The sequence below is a fragment of the Molothrus ater genome, chromosome 14 (assembly GCF_012460135.2).
Source record: "Molothrus ater isolate BHLD 08-10-18 breed brown headed cowbird chromosome 14, BPBGC_Mater_1.1, whole genome shotgun sequence".
Taxonomy (NCBI): domain Eukaryota; kingdom Metazoa; phylum Chordata; class Aves; order Passeriformes; family Icteridae; genus Molothrus; species Molothrus ater.
This window is the reverse complement of record NC_050491.2, coordinates 17,160,205-17,174,519: the sequence shown is the minus strand read 5'-3', so window position 1 is coordinate 17,174,519 and position 14,315 is coordinate 17,160,205. Positions and strand designations below refer to the sequence as shown.

At 44.7% G+C, this 14,315-nt stretch overlaps 1 protein-coding gene across 4 annotated transcripts in view; it reads right to left on the bottom strand.

Moving 5' to 3' along the window:
• Positions 1–7,582, bottom strand: part of PCDH11X (protocadherin 11 X-linked) — a 428,928-nt gene extending 421,346 nt beyond the window's left edge. For 2 of the 4 annotated variants that reach the window (XM_036401881.2, XM_036401882.2), the window contains exon 1: positions 7,064–7,582. The gene's annotated coding sequence lies outside the window, so the exon portion shown is untranslated. The remainder of the gene's footprint in view (positions 1–7,063) is intronic. The other 2 variants (XM_036401879.2, XM_036401880.2) reach the window with 1 other exon arrangement.
• Positions 7,583–14,315: the final 6,733 nt, after the last annotated feature.

Here is a 14,315-nt window from a genome sequence, read left to right as displayed (position 1 = left end):
TTTTAACTTCTGTTTGTTGTCTAAGTTTAGATTAATGGAAAGTAGAGACATTTTTTTTTTTTGTGTATTTCTTGTTTAGTGTGATTGTCCTATATATAACCATGTCTTTTTTCACTGCTGGGGGTTCCACTGTGTTACCTGGACTGATTGGTTAATGCTTAATCATTTGATGAACCACAAATCACAGAATGTTAAATAAGAATTGGCCCCAAACTCAACCACCAAAGCACCAACTTTTCAGCTTCAAATAACAAATGTATTTCAAAGACAGTTGAGTCAAGTTTAGAAGGTGAGAAAGAGCGAGCAGGAGTAAATTCAATTTACCGTGTTTTCAGGGATGGAAGGAAGCAGGAATTTTTAAGTTCTTCCATTAAAACACTCAAAACTCTTCAGAGAGCCCCTGGTATTTAGGCCCCAGGGACGCCTCCCTTCTGCACACAAGCTCAGGTTGCTCAGAGCCGCCGATGGCTCAGCACAGACACAGCCAGGAGGGCTCGCAGGGCTGCCAGCGCTCAGCACATCCCACCTCATTCCTCAGCCAGAACACAACAGCTTCTGACCAGAGACACAAGTGAGGCATTTCTTTGAAAGCATTCAAGTCTTTGATTTCTGATTTTTTTTTTAAGTGGTCAACTTTTTTCTTTTTTTTTTTTTTTTTAATGATATGCCAAGTGTCTTTTTTCTCACCCTTTCTAGCTTGAAACACCTCAAGTTAATGTTCTGTGAACTGATCTCAAACGTACTTTGCAATCTGCTTTAGGTTACTCCCAGTGCAGGTCATGAAAATGGGTTTTTTTTCTCTATGTGGATAAATCTAAAGTGTGCAAGATACACCCTGATATTTGAATGAGCATATTGTCAAAAACCAAATAACTGTAACTGATGGCTGATAATTCTGTAACTGTTTAAAGAGGGATTTTGAAGGAGTTTCTCGCTAAGAAAATGTGGTTTATGGTGTTCTCCTAGATATATTTAAAGGGCTTATATATGGGTAGGGGAATATGTGAATACCAAAAATCTCATGATAGTTCTACTTTCCTAGTTATCATCATTCCAGATTGATTACATACAATTAGAATACACTTATTTCCCAGAATCCACAGACCCTTCTGTAACTTTCCCTCCTCAGATTTCACTAATGCCATAAACAATTGCACATGTACAAGTGCATGAGTTTTTTTCCTGAAGTTTGTGGTGGAATCATAGCAGATAAAGAAGTAATAACTGCCAATTCAGCTGCCCCTTGGTCAGAGGACGAGGCCTCTGTAACAAGATAGGAGAGCAAAACTCTTGATTTACTTTATATATCACATTTTCTTCAATAAGTCATTAAATTACATGGTCTCCTCCACATGAATTTTAAACAGAGATCTCTGGATGTACACTCAGCTGACAAGCACTGCACTGATCTCCTGGAGGACAGTCCCAATTACCAGAAACCATTTCAAAACCCTTCGCTGGAATCCATTCATTCTGGAAAGCCTCAACTGAGGACAAGGTAGAGAGATGAACAGAAAATGAATTTTATGTATGCTTTTCCCAATTTTCATCCCCAAAATTATTACTGTGTTGCATTGCACTCCTGATTTTGATTTACAACACATTGACACGTACATTTTCCGAGGGTCAATTAAAGGGCTGACATAGTGAAGCCATTACTCCCTTTAATGATAGCTTTAGTTTCATCCTTGTATCCTACATATATTTATAAATTACTGACAGCAACTATAATCTAAACAAACTACTACAGTGAGGCCCTAAATCATTTGAGTTCAGAGTTATGTATGCATGTTACAGTTCTTTAAAAGTCACCATTTAATGGAATTTCCACCCACTAGAGTTGCTCTCCCCTTTTCTTTAGGGAATGCTATGGCACTCTCTTTGGCTATTTAACAAGTCTAGGTCTTTCATCAGAAACATCCCACAAGTCCTAGGAAAATCTCTTTCCAGTTTGTGAACCCAACCTCCACCTTGACACGATGCCCTCTGTTGAAGCTAGGCTCCATTTCAGGGAGAAAAATACCCTCACACCCAAGGAAAAGCAAAGATGCAGTAACTGTGTGCCTGCCAGGACACACAGCTCCACACCTGTCAGGAGACAGGGAGACACAAACTTTTATAACTACAAAAGCAATCACAGAACCCGCCCAAATGACTAAACACGGGTTTAAATGATTACTTCCATTAGCAGAGATGAAACTCAGTCATGAAACCTCCCTTCTCAGGAGGATTATTTAAAAAAAAAAAAGTGACCTAATGAAATCTGAGTTAAAGGCTGGAGGGAGACAGTGGCTTTTTTTCTAACTGTTCCCTATGCTCCATTTGATGCAGTTCAGTCATCCCCCAAGCATTTCATAATTTCCCTAAGCATTTCATCCTTTCCTTGGGGTGGGCACGCCTGTGTCTTGTGCCAGGGACTACAGCTGGAAACATGAGTGCATGTGGCTGCAGCGTGCCCACGTGTGAGAGCACGTATCCAGCACATCATACATTTCCATACATATACATTTATTTATTTAACAAGATGGCACAGTTGGGTAAATGAAATATGCTGTGCATAAGCATTATAAACTTACACTTGATTTTTTCCCCTTTAGCATGTATTTCCTGCTACTCCAGTAGACGGCATCGAGCGTACATAATTACTAATTAAATTCCTACAACAATAATAAAACTATGTCCTTAAGGATGTAACAGATAAACACTGATATGCAAACAGACTACATCACCAGTGACATCTTATTTCTAGACCGGCTTGGAGGAAGAAAATCTTTCCCAAAACAACCATATCACATCAAAGTAGAACACAAGGCAAGATGTTCCCTTGGCAGGAAGACAAAGCAGAAGTTTCTGAGCACAGGGAACTGCCACATTAAACCCCCCAGCAACGGCTTTTAAAGACAGTGGGCACCTCTGCTTGTAATTTCATTATTGAATTTGGAAGTCTCCAGTGACTTCAGCATTAATCTGTCTCTCTAACAACACATTTGGCTCTTTGATGGTCTGGTTACTTAGGTTCCCTTTGCAACTTAAATTAAGGAAAACAACAACCATTTAAAAAGAGCTTCCTTGAAAAGGTGGTAAAGCATTTGCTGTTAAACTGGCTGAGTTCTGCCATCCCTCCAAGCAAAACTGCTCCATAGCAATGCCTTCAATACCACATGGACATGCAGAACTCCTGAAGGACTGGCAGCAGTTAAAGTATGTACGTAATGTAAGGCAAAAAGCAGTTATGGAAGGTTCTGCTCCACTAGGAATTTTTTCACAGATTGCAGGAAGGATTTGGCTCAGGACATGTTGGATCAAGAAGGTTAAATCTTGCATAATCTATGGGAAATCATATATTTTCAAAGAGTGTCAGAAATAATTTCCAACAGGATTTCATCAGACACAACGACAACAGACTTCAAAGGAAAAGAATACTTAATTGTGACACAGTTTCTTACTTACTGTTAAAACTACCATGATTTGATTTTGTCCACAGACTAAATCCCACAGTGTTCTTCATCTGTATTTTAATTTCACATTAACTTTTCCTGGCATCATATTACCCGCCTGTGTATCTGTAAGGAGGATGAGTTTTCGAAGACCCAAGACAGACATGGTCACTGCTACTTCACAAAAGAAAGACAACGGCCACAAATTTCCTCAGCAAACTCTCTGCAGAAAGAGGTAATTGGGACAGAAGAATATCCATCTCCCTTAAGAATTTTTATGTAAATGGCAAACAATGCTCATTTATTTCATCCAGTCTAAAATATTTAGACTACAGGAAGCTGCATCTTGAACCTGCTCCTTGAACACTGGCATTACATAGCATGAGCAACTCCTCCTGGATCTACACGTACTTGTAATCCCAGGAAAAGGCTTTGGGATGCTTTAGACAAAGGAGTTCTGCGTTGTCCCCGCTGGCAGCCAGCTGAAAGGAAGCAGGATTACCGGGCTGGCTGTTTCAGGTGAGCAACCTGGCAAGAGAGAGCTAGCAGCAGCTCCCCCAAAGGCTCCCAACACCTGGCTCAGACAATCAGCACTATTCAAAAGTGAAAGGTTCTCTTTGGCTCATTGAAAGGAAAACTTCATGGGTTACACTACAAGGTTTGGGGTTTATTGTTCTTGCAACTTAACCCTCCAAAGAACCACCTGGATCAGTGCCAAAGGCATTAGTTCTGACAGGGTGTGAAACTGAACTGAGATCTAATTCCTGCTTGCAGCCGGTGCTGTCCTCCTTTAAGAAAAGTCCTACTGACTGTTTAACAACCGCAGGGTCCTTTAAAATTCAGGCAGAAACACTCACCTGGATCCAAAAGGGCCTTTTGAAAGGTTTTCTGGGTTTTCTTTCCCTTTTAACCTCTCAATTTTTCATACAGGTGTTGTTTCCTGCTAAGCTTTCCATAAGCTCAACAGTACCAAATGCTATTAGACTTCATTGTTTTGGATATCTGTTTTTTTCTTTTTACTGTACGAATGTTCCAATTTAAGCTTGGAGCCGGTCCTTAAAACCAGCTCTTAAATTCCTAAGCAAATGGGTGTTTTAATGGAAAGGCTGACACACTCCTAACTGTGGGAGTGTGAATGGCTCCACTATGAGATTACTCAAGTCCACCTAGAATACAAATGCAATGCAGGACCACAGGTTCAGATCTTTGATCTCTTTTTTTGCAGAGGCTGTGATGTATAAAGCCAATTCCACTGTGCAGACAGTACTACACTGAATATAAATTATCCTTTAACTGTAGAGAGGCTCACGTTTAAAGAAATGCTTCAAGAATGAACAATGCAGCCATGAAGTAGAGTTCTTCTGTAGCAAAAATACACACCAAGATCTGCATGGATAACCATGGTTTCAAGGGACAAAATTTCTTCCACAGCTGTTATTTGATAAAAAATAGAGTAAAATCTGGAATATTGGACATACAGAAGTACAGTTGGAGCACACTCTTTCCATTAAAAAAGCAAGCTAGGAATACTTGCTTTATTGCCCAGATTAAGCATCATTCCCCTAAGAGGCATAAAAAAATGATTTTAAAATGTGGAAACCAACAGTCTCTACTGAATATGGCTTGAAATTTAAACATGTCTTTTCCAGATACCTCTTTAGAGAAAGAACCTTCTGCCTACTGAGCTAACACTAAGCTCCCTGGAGTTAAGCCATGAATATTCTAAACCTATCTCTTACAATTCAGGAAAAGTTGCCTTTTGCCAAAATAAAATGCTTAAGAGGAATTCAGCAGGCTTATACTGCTTTTCTTCATTTTATTTAAAATAAGTGTTTCCGTCTCAACTTTATGCCAAAAACACAGCAAGAGAGAGACTGAGTTCTGGAGATGTTACCTGAGATTCTGTACACAAATGGGAAAGCAAATTCCTCCTGAGAACATCAGCTATTCAGGGTTGGTTTGCAAACTAGCATTTAACCAACTCTTTTGCAGTTACAGACAGGGGCTCTTGAGGGTTCTCACATGAATTTCTCTGCTCTTTATGTCAGTTTCTTGGGTGGTGCTCAGCCATGGTGCATCCGTGCTCTGGGATGTTTCTCCGCACGCCAACTTTCTTTGTGTGTGTGGGAATGCTAGTAAATAAATAAATAAATAAACAAACAAACAACTTTGTTCCTTATCTTACCTCTTTTGACCTGTGCAATCTGGCAGATCAATGCTACTTCCACTGCAGACAAGCAAAAAGTTACAATTTATCTTTCACTTAATCTTTTTTGTTGTCTTTAGGCTTCCTTTCAGTAAGGCTTGAAGAAGGTGCTCTTTGTGGCTCAGTTCTCTATGCCAGAATACGACTGAGCACAAAAAGAATGCAAGGGTGAGCTGATAGTATCTACTGTCCTCAGCTCTGCTTTGGTTCAATAAACTTGAACATCTTCTCCCCTCCTCTACCGATTGAGATAAGCAGCAACAATTACTCAAAATGTGTTATCAACTCAAGCTCAAAAAAGCAGGATCAGCTGAGCCGACTGCATCTCTCCCAGCCTCAGTTTCCTTCAGTGTCCGAGAAGGGCAAATAGGTCCCTGCTTGCCTCCTGCCATGCACCTCACAGCTACTTTACAGGCAGCTACACCCAGGCTGCAAAAGGAGAGTAAAGAGATAAATCCTTTGCCTTCCACATCGCCTGCAAGGCTTCTGCCTGCAGCCAGCAGGCTGCAAGATCTGTACCACGATGGCAAAAGTCACAAACCATCCTTCCCTTCCCCACTCGATCACGTTCTCTCCTTGTCTCTCTGTGTTCTGTTCTCTCCTTGCCTTTCTGTGGTCTCCATAGCTGAAACCAAGAATTCACTGGGCATCACTGCAATGCCTCTAACCAATTCTAACTGTATCCAGAGCTTGAGTCAATTAAAACACATTTCAGCTTCATCTGGTTTGCATCCCATTCCAGTACTCCACATACACAGCAACTTTAAGCTTACAGACATCCCTTCATGGTTCAAGACAATCCTTCAATCAAAGAACTTCATTTACAATCCAGCATAGTTTTTGCTTTCTCTGCTCTCCACAGCAGCCTGGCATTTTGATGCAATCCTCATTTAATGCAATCTCCATTACAGGATTATGATCACATCAATAAAATGTTCCATATGGGGTTTTTTGGGGTTTATTTTCGCATCCCTCACCCCCTCTCATTAATAGTAGGCACTATATCTGCAAAAAACAACAAATCAAACAGGCTGATGGGATGCTCTAGGGAGGTAGCGGGGGGGGGTACACATTCAACAAAATGCAGCAGCCAATGCAAACTGCCCATCGGAGACTGAGCCCGTGGATCTCCTCATTCCTGAGCTAGGCGAGTTGCTCAGTGTCCGTGCCGTGAGCACACATCCTCGCCGTGCTGTGCGACCAGACTAAAAATAAATACAGCTTTTGCAATCACTTGTGAGCTCCGTGCACTTTTCACAGGAGCAGACTTTCATTTTACTTGATCGGTTCCAGCCTATCCATACTGTTCTGGGTGAACCGCTGAGGCTCTGCTTCCAATGGGGGGGGGGAGGGATGCTGGACAAAAGATATCACAAAAAAGGGTACAAAAATCCCCCTTTTCCCCAAGCCCCCTTCTTACCTTAAGTGCCTTCTCTGCACAAGATGTCAATCTACATGGGCTCCTCAGCACATCATCAAGGCGTTCAGAGTAGTGAAGGCTGCCCCACTGCATGGAAGTTAGACCGCTCTGCAACAGCAAATCCTCGATCCAAAGCACCAGCCGCTTCTTCCCATGCAGCGTGCCGAGCGCGAATCACACACGACTTCCACATAGGGAATAAAATTGTAAAAGAAACGGGGAGGGGGAGAAAAAAAAAAAGGTATCCTAACTTTTAGGTAGCCTGAGTTTGTTTTATTTCTGTTGGATTTAGTCAATTATCTGCTTTTGCAGCCGCGAGACGACGGAAAGGCAATCGCGCTCTGGAAGCCCCGCACCAGTCCGCAGAGGTCCGGCCGCGTAACCCAAGTTGCGCGGAGAGACTCTGAACTCGGTGCGGCTCCGCAGCGCAGCCCGGCTGCCCTTCCCTCGCCGGGCGGCTGCGGACACCGGAGCGCCGGGTCCCCCCGCGGGGCAGCCGCCGCCGCTGGGCGCTCGCCCGGCCCCCGGCGGGGCTGGCCCGGTGCTGGCCCGGCTGGCCCTGGGGGCGCGGGCTGCGCTGCCGGCGGCGCCCCGGAGCCCGCGCTGTCCCGGCGGCGGCGGCGGCGGCGGCGGCTCCGGCTCGGCTCTGCCGCGGCCGCCCGCGCCCCGCTCTGCCGCTGCCAGCCGGCCCTCCCCGCGGCTGACATCAGCGCCAGGAGGAGGAGCGACGCCGGGGACGCGAATAGCCGGGCCGAGGGGGGTTCCCCCTCCCGGAGCCGCCCTGCCCGCTCCTCTCGGAGAATCCCCCGAAAGCGGCGGCGTGGCCGCTCCGCCGCTTCGCCGGGGGGCGGCCCCAGTCCCCGCCGGCGCCCCCCGCCCTCCGGTACTGCCCGGCGGGCGGCTCCCAGACAGGGGAAAAGCGGGGAGAACCGGCACTCGGGGTCGGAACGGGACCGGAGCGGGGCGCGGCGCTCGCAGCCCGGGGCGGCCGGGCAGCTCAGCGTCGGCGGTGCGTTCCTGCCTCCCTCCGCCGGGCTCCCCGCCCGCACAAGCGCCGCGGCGGAGGAGCGAGAGGGGATGTGAGGGATCGCCCCTCGGCCTGTCCCCGGCTGGGAGAGCGCCCGTGGAAGAGCTGCCGCCCCCGGCTCCGCCGCCCTCCCAGCCCGTCAGTGCGGCGGTGCCCGCTCCGACCGCCCCCGCCGCAGCCCGGGATGGCAGCGGAGCAGCCGCCGGCCGAGCCGCGCTCCCGCTGCCGAACGGGCACCGCGAGAAGGCTCCGAGCGGGGGCGGCGGGGGGACAGCGCCCGGGGCTGAGCGGAACCTTCCCGGCGGCGGGGATGGGTGCCCGGGTTCGGGGGTGTTGGGTGCCCGGGCTCGCAGGATGCTGGGGGCCCGGGTTCGGGGGTATTGAGTGCCCGGGTTCGGGGGTGTTGGGTGCCCGGGTTCGGGGGTGTTGGGTGCCCGGGTTCGGGGGATGATGGGTGCCCGGGTTCGGAGGATGCTAGGTGTTCAGGCTCGGGGATATTGAGTGCCCGGGTTCGGGGGATGCTGGGTGTTCGGGATCGGGGTTGTTGGGTGCCCGGGCTCGGGGATGCTGGGTGTTCGGGTTCGGAGGATGCTGGGTGCCCGGGCTCGGCGTGGGGCGGGCGTCCCGCACGTTTCGGCTCCGCTTTAGGGCCGGAGCTCGGGGATGCGGGAGAGCACGACAGAGGCGGGGGGGTCGTGCCGCAGCCTCCGGCGGGGACCGGCCGCCGAGGGGAGCAGCGCTGGCCTCGGGTGGCCCCGGGCGGCCTCCAGTGTCGGTCGGGCCGGGCTGTCCCGGCCGAGCGGACCCCGCTCCCCGGGAGGGGCAGCGCTGGGGTCGGGGGCTCCGCCTGGGGGCGATGCCCGGGGCGATGCAGCCGGGGCTGGGGGCTGGTGGCCGGGTGAAGTCGGTTCGGGCTGTGATCAGGGATCGGGGATGGCACGGTGAGGTTGGGGTGGTGAGTTCAGCTTGCGTGAAAATACAGTTTAATTAATAGTTAATTTGTGGTGTTGATTTAAATAATTTGAGTATCTTGTATTATTTGCAGTATTTTGCCAGATGCCTGCAGTAGGCATTTCTCAGTGAACACAATAATTATTAGTAAATAGCTGAGCATTTTTTCTGTACTTGGGTGACAAGACAGTTTTAAACTCCTCTGATGAAGAGAAGGCATTGCACTTACCCTAACAGCACACATTTTTCTTGTGTTCTTCTTTAAAAATAGTATGAAAATGTCTGTGAAAGCCTTAATTTACCTTCTTCACTGTTGCAAGATGTAGGTGATGCCTCACTTTTATCGCTAAATATAGTTTAAATGCCAGAATTTCTCTGAAATAAAGGTATATAAGTGAGAGGATGAGCAAGTTCTAAAACCAGCTTCTGAAAATCTCCAGTCATTCACTGAATTGTCTCCATCTTACCTGTTAACTCATATATTCAATGAGATTCTTTGGATATGGACTCGGAATGAACAATTGCATGGCCATTAACCATGCTGAAATACTCCAGAACAGATGTAATGCCTTTTCTTCTAGGTCATATTTCCATATCGTATTTCAGGCGCCCGACTCTAACCAAATGCCCATTGTATTTTACTCTACTGGGGCTAAATTCTGTGAATCTAGTGAAATTATGACTTCATTATTTTTGTCCCACGTACATATGGATGGAAGAGGTGCCTTGTTGTGTACAAGCAGAACATTACCCACAAATTAGAGTTTGTGTCCTGGCTGTTGTACACCACGCTGCTGACAGGAACACCTACCAGTCACTGAGACTTATTTATCAACATTCCTGAGCATTTTTTAATAAAATGGGATATACAGAAACAACAAAAGGCTAAAAAATGCAAAGCAGAGTGCAGCTCTGCGTGTTTGGTTTACATCACCATGGTGGCATACAGATGAGGACTGGCTATCAATGCTGCTAATACCCATTTCACCGAGCTGCTGTTACAGAAGATTTCTAAAATAGCAAAGTCCATAATGGACAATTGTATTTTACTCCTAAGAAGAGGCAGTTGGGGAGGGAATTTCTGTGGATTGCTTGGACACAGGTGACCTTCAGGATGGTTTGTCCTGTGCAAGAGCAATCAGCTGCGATAGCATCAGCCAGTCCAGAAAGGAAAGTGAGGGGCATGTCCTGGGGGGATGACCTGTCCAGCTTTCCAAGGGTGTCTAAGCTACAGTGGATCCAGCATTCTGCCTCAACTGTGTTTGAAATGCACAGCCAGAAGTCAAATTTAGTAAAAGTTCATTATTTCATTAAAAAAAAAAAAAAATAAGGAGTAGATGGGTTATTTAACAGATATTGGGGAGAAACCCTGGAAAAAGGCAAGAACCCTTTACAAACCAGAGCAGCTACATCACAAAACTGAAGAGTTTGGGTCAGACTGATTCTGTCCACGCAGAAAATCATATGAACAAAATACTTCTGTTCATCAGAAGGTACTGCTGCTACCCTTGATTCAGATCAAGGTCTAAATCCTGAAATTGTTTGTTACTCTGAGCACATGAAGAGGCCCCACAGGAACTATTCACATGTGAAAAGAGCTAGGACCAGAGCCAAAGTTTTGCATACTGTGAAGGTCAAGCTTGCTTTCTTTCTAAAACTTGTGCTTAACAGACAAACTCTCAGAACTATGGTTTCTATAGAGCACCTTCAGCTCATTCCTCAGGATGCTGTAAGCACCGTGGCTGATTAAGAGCAGTTTGTGTCCTAGCAGGTCCCTGAGACTTTGGGGCCAGCTACCTTGCAGAGCAGGGACTGCCCCTGCCTTCCCCTGATTGCAATTATTGTGCTTCTTCTTCCCACAGATGCCAGGTTTTTTTATTAACTTCTCAGAATGTAAGAGTCTCACAGATATTATACAACTCCTGGCTTTACAGTCATGGAAAAACCTGTTAATAAAAATGCACTGCCCGTAGGACGAATTCTCAGCATTTTTGCAAAGGTCACGTAAAATATATTGCTTGAGTAGCCTTCCTTTGGTTGCCAGATAAGTCATTGAGAGGCCACATGATGACAGCTGCAAAGAAAGATTGTAACTCACTTTTATGTCTCTATGCAAGAAAATAAGAGACACAAGCCTTCCCTTCAGTGCTGGGGATGCAGGCTGTGTGGAGGCTGGTGCAGGGAACAAAAAGGAGCTCCTTTCACCAGCCTGACAGATAAGGTTGGAGGTCTTTCTCTGCTGAAGGCCTCACAGAGTTCTGCTTTGTTTCTTCTTTGCTGTCAGAACAACAGAAAAACTCAGGGAACAAATTGCAACCACATCATACCACATCTTTTGCAAGGATTTTGCCTCAGTCCCAAATATGACTCGTATTCTCCATGTACTTGTGTGAGCAACAATTTCTTTCTCTCCTTTTCCACATCCCCATTTAGTGGAAATGTAAAATAAATCCCACTTGGGTTTTTGAGCACTAGCCTGGATTTTACTTCTGCTTCTCAATAATGGAAATTCTCAAGTTTTACTTTTTCTGGGAGAAATGTTTATCTCCTTTGCCCCATGCTCCATCAATGCCAATTGATCCTGTGTTTGGATTTGCTAATAACACAAACAGTGTGTCTGGATCTCTTAGAGTCCAACCCTTTGCAGTGCTCCATAATTACAGTGGCTGATCTTCTTTTCTCTAAATTATTTGTGGAAATATTATTTTTTGGCCAAGAAACTGGCATAACATCAGGTCAAATCACTTTATGTCAAACACAACAATAACTAGAAATGACACATATGTATAAAAAAAGAAACCCTGGAGCCACAAATCGAGATGAACAATTGTCACATGTCTATGTGACACCCTACTCCTTCCATTCCAGGACTGGAGACATTATACACCTACTGCTCATAAGCAGAAAGCTTGGACTGCATTATTTCTAGAAGGGTCTCCATTCCTAAATGCACAGATTTTTGAGGCAGAGCCAGGCACCAGTGGTGGTTATCATCTCACAGAGGTGTTGCCAGAACCATTAAAACACAGAGCTCTGGAAGTCTCGTACTTAACAGCGGGAGGTGGAACAAACTAATTTTATTATCAACTCAGCTGTCAAGTGACAATGTTTTTTAAATGCCATGAATTATGTATAAAATGCATTGTTTTTTATGCTCTGCTCTGAGAGTTGCTGTACTCACACCCAAAGGGCAGGGCTTTGGCAGGGGCTGTGCCAGGCAGGGCAGGGGGAACTGGCGGTCCCAGCTCCCTGCTGCACCCAGCAGCAATGATATCCACGACAATACAGGTGGCAGCTTAAAACGACTCAAATAAGATCAAAATCAGACCCAGTCTTCCAGCTAGGAATTAATGAAATACCTGTCCTTGATAACAGCAAACTGAGTAATAGGAATCTGCAGAAACTGTTCATTTAAATACATTTTGTAAACGTAACAAGTTGCACTGTGCTGTTCTTTGCATCTTTAAGAGTGTCTGGGGATTTATGTCTTGCAAAATAGAAACAAACTAAGAAAATTGAAATATATTGTGTCTTTAGCTGTACTTTACAGCACAGCTTGTGTTTAAGAAGCAGTCTAGACATGTAAAAATGCTAGAATAAACAATATTTTTTTTCATTATTTTAAATTAGCTTCTACTGGAAAGCTATAAATTTCAAAATGATGCACACTAACAGGATTGCATATCTATTCAAATATTCCAAACAAAAGATACTAAAAGGCTATTCTGTTACCTGCCACAATAAAAATAAATTTCCTTCCAACTTAATGCAATTACAAGTGATTTCCTGTAAAAGAAAAAATAAACCTTCAGGATATTTTGCAGGATATTTTACTTACTAGCAAGAAAAGTCACATCCTTTTGTTTTTCTCCCCCTCCTTACTTTAGTGGCTTGTTTAAACTATTTTAACAGATAAATATTATTAAATACTATTTAATATTCATTATAGGGCTCCAAATACTGGTTGGCCTTAAATAAATATGTTTTTATTCATTCTCCTTTCAGCTGAATTGCGTGTGCAATTAAAGAATAATCAGCTAGAGTCATGACTGAGATTTTGAATTTATGACCACCGGGGTAGAAAAGAGCTGTTTCTTCTGGAGAAATGACAGAAGTGACCGTGCCAAGGTACAGAACTTTTCTCCTTGTGACTGTGCAGGGCAATAACAGATCAGGTAGATACTTACTCTGACCATACCTGTAGAACAACGGGGTGCAGTAAGTCAGGTACTGATCTGGATGTTGGAAGATCCATCTTCCTTTTCTACCAGGCTTCTCTCTTCAATCTGGATTTTGGCAAGTCTTTTAATTCCCATGCCTGACAGGTTCTTATTAATATAGAAATTAATATGTCAGTAGCAGAAATATTTTAAATATTGCTCAAATTATGTTTGGATAAAAACATATGCAGATATTGCTTGATATAGCTCAAAATTTTTACATTCAGAAATGAAATTGATTTTATGAGTATGTTGCATGCCTAGATCTCCTTGTATTGTCTTGCAAAGACCTGTTGAAATAAAGTGCTTATAAATCATCATCAGACCTGGATTTCTTAAGATAATGAGTATGTTGTGTTCTGCAAAAGTGAAGAACATTACTCTTTAGTAACAGGATATATTTATTTTAGGATCCCTTTTGACATCACCTTAATAACAGTGGTATTGGTGGTGGTATAATACCAAAGAGAGATCAGTCTCATGTGTGATTTGCAGGAAATTATATTCCCTGGCTTCCCATGCTCTGTAATCCAAGTACCAAAACTGCTCACCAGAGAAAAAGAGGAACACATATCCGTAGTCTCACAATTCTCTGACCCTAACTTTGAAGAATTGACTCCCTCATGGGTTAGAGAATGAAAGAATTGCTTTGCAAAACAGAGTTTCTGAGACAGAACACTCACCTGGACCCCATCAAGAACTTTTTTCATTCAATGCAAGTACAAGGCAGGACTTGCTGAACAAACTTCTGCTGGAGGGGCAAAATAATAGCAGAGAATGGCCATGGATGCTTCCAGCTATGTAATGTTGCCAAGGGTTTAGTAATTCCCATTCCAGGGATTGCTGTATCTCAGCAGTCAGTGAAGATGTTCATTTAAAAATGCTTGGCATTGTTTTGAACAGAAAGAGTTATGCAGAAATGCTTGCCACCGGGATGTGGATTCCTTTCCTTCAATTTAGAGTACAAAAGGTTCAGCATTAAGGTTTTCACAGGATTATGTAACATTCCAGGCCTTCCTTCCACAGCAGGGTCAGGGAAGTACCTCGGTTTGTT